Raw genomic sequence first — 8,483 nt, 5'->3', positions numbered from 1 at the left:
TTTCAACCAATCAAATTTGACATCCATTTTTTCTAACAAATATATGTCATGTTCAATTTAATATTCCAAAATGAAATTCATAGATAATATAACTCTTAGGCACATAATTTGAAAAAAATAGCCTGATATCCTAACTATAATGTAAAGGAGAAAGAGACAGTAGCTAATAATAAAATAACATATATATATGTAAATTCTTTTATATGTCTACACTAGGAGACATAATGACAGGGGTCAGACATCTACTGTGAATATGACAGCAATATATGCAGATTGATTTGGAAGTGTTATACTGGTGTTCCAAACACTATAAGCACTATGTAAACCAGAAGACAATGGCATGACATCTTTAAACTAATAAAAGAAACATATAAACACATAAGTCTCTACCCAGAGAAAATATCTTTCAAAAGTGAAGGAGAAATGAAGACATTTTCAGACAAGAGCTGAGAGAATTCATTGTCCTCAGACCTGCAGTACAAGAAATGTTAAAGGGAGTTCCTTCATGCAAAAAAAAAAAAAGTACAATACCAGAAAGATAATTGCATATATCTTTTAAAAAAGTTTAATAACAGGAGTTCCCGTCGTGGCGCAGTGGTTAACGAATCCGACTAGGAACCATGAGGTTGCGGGTTCGGTCCCTGCCCTTGCTCAGTGGGTTAACGATCCGGCGTTGCCGTGAGCTGTGGTGTAGGTTGCAGACGCGGCTCGGATCCCACGTTGCTGTGGCTCTGGTGTCGGCCAGTGGCTACAGCTCCGATTTGACCCCTAGTCTGGGAACCTCCATATGCCGCGGGAGCAGCCCAAAGAAATAGCAAAAAGACAAAAAAAAAAAAAAGGTTTAATAACAGAAATAGTAAAAAAAAAAAAAAAAAAAAAAAAGGGAGGAGGAATAAATATGATGAGAATCATTGCCATCAGTAACACAATTTTCCAAAATTGTGAATGCAATTTGCTAAGGCTGTATGGCTTTGATAAAGCTATTTAACTTCACTGTAACTCAGTTTCTGCATCTGTAAAATGGGAATAATAGTAGTATGTATTCTTTAGGGTGTTACGAGGATTAAATAAATTAACATATGTAACATGCTTACAACAGCACCTGTAACATAGTAAGCTACATAAATAATAGCTATTATTATTACTAAAGTTCTAAATAAAACAAAGTAAAACTTTTGTTCAATAAGCAATTTTATTCCTAGAAAACTTCACATATATTAAAATTGTGTAAAACATACTTTGTGATTACAAGTAAAATAGACTTGGGCTCTAGGCTTAGATTATGTAAATATATTTTACACCTACCTGAACATGTTGACTGACATTTGAAAGTCTTGTAGGATGTTATCAAACAAAACTTCATTGTGTGAGAGAATGTAACACATTCCCAATGCAGAGTATCTAATATCCTTACCCTTCCTCTTAGCTCATAGCACCCTCGAACATGTGACAACCAAGAACACTCTGATAAAATTCCAAAAGAAGCCCTTCTAGCAACGTAATCCTACTGAAAATCATAATCCAGGAGCAGGCCTATGGACCATGTAGCATTACCTAAAGGCAATGGGACAGACAGCTGGTTTCCTGGAAGGAGAGTTTTGCTACATTCTAAAGGTATCTCAAGCTGGGTTCAAATACTTATTCATTACACGATTTTATTACTCATTATGTGATCTTGGGCTAATCTCTTAAACTCTCTATGCCTCAGTTTCTCATTTATACAGTGTGATTATAATAGTTCCTACCTTACAGGTTGTGAGAATTAAATGAGATAATGTAGGTACAGCACTTAGCAGAGTATCTGGCTCAAAATAAACAATAGTAGTAAGTTGTTATTGTTATCATCCCTGTATGCTATTAGAGGAAGAATTAGGAAGAATTATACTTTGTGGCAAGATGATTAGTACCCACTAAATACTCCATGCACACCCTTCCATTGCCCAGCCCACTTTGCAGTTAGGGTAGGGCCTTGTGATTGGCTCTGGCCAATGAAGCATAAGCAGAAGTGATGTGTCATTCATTTAGAGGCTGAAGTAGGTAAGAGCTGCTGTGCTGGCTCTTTGTCTTTCTCCTCTACATCAGCCTAGCATAAGAGAGAAATGAGCCTCAGATCAGTGCATCCCTATTCAGTAGATAAGGAGATTGAGGTACAAAGAATGTAAGATCAAACTGGTTTTCATATGCAATGACTTTCAGTCTCAAGTGTACTATATAATAGGCCCTTGACATAAATAAGAATTATTTCCAAATTCACCATTGCTTGAAATTTCCCTCATGAAACTGTGTCTAATCAGTAGGAAAAAAATATAACTCTGTTGAGAAAAAGGTGCTAGAAAGTTGGTTAGGCTCACTTACTAACTAGGTGACTCTCCCATACTCTACCCTTGACTAGGAAATTCAATTTCATGCCTTAGCCAAAGGACAAACTTATCCATCATGGACTGGAAGTGTTATTCTTCAAAAGCCAAGATAACAAATCATAAAATCATGTATGTTAAGGATCTACTATGTGTGAGTTACAGAATGTTATAGATGAAAGTGAATAGTAGATGTCATGTCATTTAATGCTTACACTTTACACATGAGGAAACTGAGGCCAAATAAAGGAAAAAGGATGACTTCAAGATGACCAAGCTAGATAATGACATTCCTGGAGTAATAAACAAGGCACCCTACCTCCTAGAGCAGTAATCTTTCCACTAATGTCCACTATCTGTGACATCTGACAATCTAAATATACATGGCTTTGTTTCCCCTTTCTGTTCTATGGGTTCATGAAGTTATATAAGAGGTTGAAACAGTACATTATGATGAGCTGAGAAAAAAAGCCTAGATGTCATTGAACTATGAGGAAAGCTAGTTAAGGGTACGTAAATCTACATAGGAAAAGAATATTAACATACCAAATCTCTATTGATGTACTCCTAGAGTCATTCATCTCTACAAAACATCTGTGCTGTCCATGGGAAAAAATGCATTTGGAGTCTTTTTTCCCCAGGAAGGGATTACATAGAAGCATCTACTCTTGTTCCCTGTAGCTTCCACAGTAACTGACTGGTAATGAAGATATAACATAGAGCAAGGGTCTGGAGTACGGCCTATTTGTGGAGACACTAGCTGGTTTCTAGAAGGAATAGTTCCAACTTGCCTCTTGGCTTCCCAAACGTTATAGGTCTAACCAAGTGACCGACCCAGCCTGTCCATTTAGTTCCAGAAGCGGCAGAAAACCAGAGGCTTTCTTTTACCCTTGAGGAGCTCACGCCTCCAGCTAAATACCTGTTCATCCTTTCGGCCTCTCCATCTTTAGTCTCAGGACCATGCTAGAGGAGAAAACATTATTGCAATGGAATCTGCCTTGATCTCAAACTCCCTTTCTGTGGAGAAGCTCCTAGTTTGCTCTCTACAGTCCTACTGCCAGATTGTAAACTAGTAAATCTCAGCACAAGCAGCTGAAGGCCACATAGGCCCAGCTGCCCTGGGTTGGGCACGAGAGAATCATTTTTCATGTGTTACATACCAGGGGCTTGAATTACAGTGTGCAGTGCTGAGAAGGAACCATTTATAAAAAGGAGGGTTTTTTTTTCCCCAAAAAGTATCTCCTGTTAACTCTGATACCATCTACACCTAAAAATGGAATTTTTTCTTCCCTTGGTGGGAAGAGGGTGATAAGCAGACAGGGTCCAGTGAACGCACCTGCCAGAATGCCACCATTATACAGAATGCTGACAAGGCAAATCGTGGTGCAAACCCAAGTAGGTTCAGTCAGGTTTTCCAATTGTCAGTGGCTTAATGAAATCATTAGTGAATTCCCTCAACACCCCAGAATGCAGTCATCTGGGCCTGTTGATTGGTATATAATTCAAGTTTGTTCACTTGCCTGCATGTTTTATCAATTGCTATTGTTTGGATTTTTCTTACTGCCTAAATATCTCCACTTTGTTTTTTCCTAAAGAATATAAATGTATACAACAGAAAAAAATATATATATACCATATATATATACAATAGAAATTCTATTATATATAATAGAATGTAATAATAGAATACAATTTCTATTGTATCATATATATACAACAGAAATGTATTATTTATGTATATGTGTGTACACATTTATACACTCATACACATACATATATGTGGTTAAGTGTTGTAATTGCATGTGTGTATAGTATTTATAGCTACTTTCAGGAGAGTTGCTATTTAAAGATCTAATCTCCCTCAAGCACAAATACCCTAAACAAACCCTTTACAATTGATTCAGTCCACATTGCAATGTCCATGTTTTTCTGCGCAAATCAACTCCCTCTTTACTGTTCCAGCAGCCTCAAGGTTTAGAGAGCGTGCAGTTTGGGGTAGAAAATGCTTTAGGGCAGTAGTTCTCAAACTTCTCCATCAAAATCCCCTGGAGAGTTTGTTAAAACATAGATTGCCGAGTACATACATTCCAGTTTGATTAAGTAGGTCTAGTGGGGAGGAGGGTGTTAAGAGTTTGCATTTCTAACAAATTTCCAGGTGACACTGATGCTGTTGGTCCAGGGACTGCATTTTGAAAAACAGTGATTTGGGATCTCTGGTGAAGAGGCTTGGACACTTGCTGATGTAAGCTTGCCTTACTCTGACTCCATAGATAAAAAATGGCTCCCATGGCCAGAAGGCATATGAAAAGATGCTCAGCATCGCTCATTATTAGAGAAATGCAAATCAAAACTACAATGAGGTACCACTTCACACTGGTCAGAATGGCCATCATTAGTAAGACTACAAATAATAAATGCTGGAGAGAGTGTGGAGAAAAGGGAATCCTCCTACACTGTTGGTGGGAATCTAAATTGGTGCAGTCATTACGGAGAACAGTATGGAGGTTTCTCAGAAAACTAAATATACAACTACCATAGGATCCAGCAATCCCACTCCCAGGCATATACCTTAACAAAGATATAACTCAAAAAGATACATAGGGGTATATTCATAGCAGCACTATTCACAATAGCCAAGACATGGAAACAACCTAAATGTCCATTGACGGTGAATAGATTAAGATGTTTTATACACACACACACACACACACACACACACACACACACACACATATATATATATATATATATATAAAATGGAATACTACTCAGCCATATAAGAAAATGAAATAATGCCATTTGTAGCAACATGGATGCAACTAGAGATTCTCATACTAAGTGAAGTAAGTCAGAAAGGGAAAGGCAAATACCATATATCACTTATACATAGAATCTAAAATGTGGCACAAATGAACCTATCTACAAAACAGAAATAGACTCATGGACATAGAGAATAGACTTGTGGTTGCCAAGGGGGTAAAGGGAGAGATTGGAATGGACTGGTAGTTTGTGGTTGGTAAATGCAAACTGTTACATTTAGAATTGATGAGCAATGAGGTCCTATTGTATAGAACTGGGAACTATATCCAATCTCCTGGGATAGACCTTGATGGAAAATAATATTAAAAAAGTGTATATATATATATATATGACTGAATCACTTTGCTGTACAGCAGAAATTGACACAGCATTGTAAATCAACTACACTTTAATAAAAAGTGGCTCCCAGGACACAGATCAAGAGAGAAAAATAAGGCTTCTGTTTACATGTGCCAATCTGAGGGAAAGGACTACACAGTTTTATACCCACCTCTCTCCTACAAATATCAGATTTTGCACAGAATGGAGTAACTAGCACTTGTGAGAAATGAAGGGGGGGGGGAAATAAGGAATAACATGCAGTTAGTCAGTCCATTTTTTGCTGGACACTGATCTTTAGATTAAAACAGATAAGGAGAAGAATGATGAGTTTACCAGTTCACCTCTGCCCTTCTGCCCTACACAAACTTACTGTTGTAGGTCTCAAACTTTAGTGTAAAACTTTAGACTGCAGGAGTCTTCATTAGACCTTTTGATGTGAACCTTGGGGCACTGGTCCAAGAATTTGCACTTTTACAACTGGTTTTGGTGCCAGTGGCATAAGGATCATGCTTTGAGAAGCATTGTTCTACGAGTTAAAAAGCAGAATACATAGGAATGAGAAAAGAATAATGTTTATAAGAAAATCTGGAGACTACTGTCACTTCATATAATACATACAATATACTCAGGGCTGGCAAACGAATGGAGTGATCAGAGTGCAATTTCTTTTTTCCTGCAAATGGACTTTAAGGTTTTGGGAAACATAAGCAGGGATTTGTTTAATAAAGGAACTATCTGCAGCACTAAATGAGACAGTGAAAAGTGAGTGAATTGTGCAACGATTTTGTATAAAGATTTACACATTTTCTTCAAAGCACTTTTATTAACTACGTGCAACCTCAATAGCGCCTCTGTGAACCCACCTTGCCCTGTTGGAAAGATGAATAAATAGAAACCTAGAGATCACTTGGCCCACAATCACACAAGATAAGTGACTGAGCTAAGATTAGAACTCAGCCCTCAGGACTGTCCTGGAAATGCCTCAGTGGTGCCAAGCTGAAGACACAGGAAGAGACAATTGAAAAACACACTTCATGGTGTACTAGTTTGGCATCACATTGGGATCTACACCATGTTTTCATGCTGGAATCTCATAAGTCACAGTGCTAGTTAATAGGACCAAGAATAAACAAGCAGATTGCCTCCTCCACTTAGCTATGTTTTACCTACCACACCATCCTTCAAAATTCTCCAAGACTGCAGTCACAAAAGGGGGGTGGGGAGGGAGAAGGGAAGAAGCCCAGGCCCATGACTCTTGCTATTCTTTGCATTATCACTGTTTTAGCAACACAACAGAAGACTCTGCTCTGCTGATTATTAATTATTGGGGGAAATTAGCATAATCTGGTGTTCCTTTGCCATCTGCAAACTGCATTTACCTGTAGCAGCTGTCTCTAATTACTATACACCCTCATGTACCCAGTATGGCCTCATCTGTCTACAGTGAAGAGCTTGTGCAAAATGAAAAATCATTGAGGAAAGATAGGCCAATCAGGACCATGCTTAAAGAGCTAGGACACAGTTGTTCTCCTGTTTGTTAGAACCTGCAGCACCCTCTAAATTGAAAGACCCCTGTGAGTTCCCTGGTAGTCTAGTGGTTAGGATTTGGCTCTTTCACTGCTGAGCCCTGGGTTTAATCCTGGTCTGGGAACTGAGATCCCACATAAGGTGCTGAAGGCAAAAAAAAAGACCCTGATACAGAGAACTGGTTTCAAAGACCACCCAACCACAGGAATTAGAAGGCACAAAGGCACTGACCAGAAGAATAGACTGTATAAATATCCAATGTTGGCTGGAGCTTCTAAATCTAACTGAATCCTTCCCATCCTACAGATCAGGTCGAAGGCATTTATTCATCCCCACCTGCCCTCCTGATCCTGAAACCTCAGTAGGTGTGAAAAAGAACCATTGTTCTCCAATTTCCTACCTAATTATTGAGGGAAGATAGACATTTTGGAATGGGTTTTTGTTCACTGGCTTTTTGCATAATCTATTACCATTCCAACTTGTGAGAATACTTGTTGTTCTGTATCATTTGGGTGAGGGGGTAGCTATAAATAAACTGAGCTGTGAGAGTACAGCCCGCTGTCAGCATGGCTTGCAAGCCATCCCATTACAAAAACACACTCTGGATCTTGCCTTATTACCTTCCATGTTCAGTAGCTGACCTCTGCCCAAGGTTAGACTGGAATACCTTAGGTACTTGACATTTCACCTTTGATTTCTTCTAGCTCTTATTTTTTCCTCCTCTACTGCAGGGAGCAGGAGAAATTAGACTCACTTTACAGGATACAGAGACAATTTTAATGAAAATAAGGATGTCAGATGCAAGGAAAAAAAAACACAGACACTATTTTTTGCCTATTGTACAATAACGCTCAGTATCAAAGACAGAAGCAGTAGGTAAGTAACAAACTTTCATCAGAGCCCAATCTTTAAAGCCAATTATTCCTTCCTTTTCAAGATACAAAAGTAATGCAATAGATCAAATCAATATGAATTTCCCCTTTCCTGACATACCTCAATCCTCTCCCTGGGCAAACAGTTCTTTGCAAACCAATGTCAAACATGCCCTTCACTTGTGTCCCACCCCCATATATAGCCATGAGCAACTATCCTGCTTGGACTTCATGGGGTCGACAGCCTCCAGTTTGCTTTGATTTTACGCAAAAATTGCATTGTGGTACCAGGATGCAGGGAAGGTGTTTTAGGAGGAGAAGTGTATGCTGTATTCTTGATTGATTTCTGAGGGAACGCCACTCTGCATTGCCTCCTCTTCCTTTATTTTCTGCTTCCAGTGTGCCCTTTCTACCATCATGGCAGGTGAAGTGAGTTTTTGAAAAGGGAAAAAAAAAAAAAAAAAAGAGCGAAAACCCCTACAACCTCTAGTCTTGCATGTAAATTAGGACTTGCACAATTTCTCCTACATTTCTTCTGGAGTAAATGATTTTGGGTTGACATGAGAGGTCAGATCTTGAGATAGTG

This window comes from Sus scrofa, chromosome X, assembly GCF_000003025.6.
Source record: "Sus scrofa isolate TJ Tabasco breed Duroc chromosome X, Sscrofa11.1, whole genome shotgun sequence".
Taxonomy (NCBI): Eukaryota; Metazoa; Chordata; class Mammalia; order Artiodactyla; family Suidae; genus Sus; species Sus scrofa.
The sequence above is the reverse complement of the archived record's forward strand: the minus strand, read 5'-3'. Positions refer to the sequence as shown.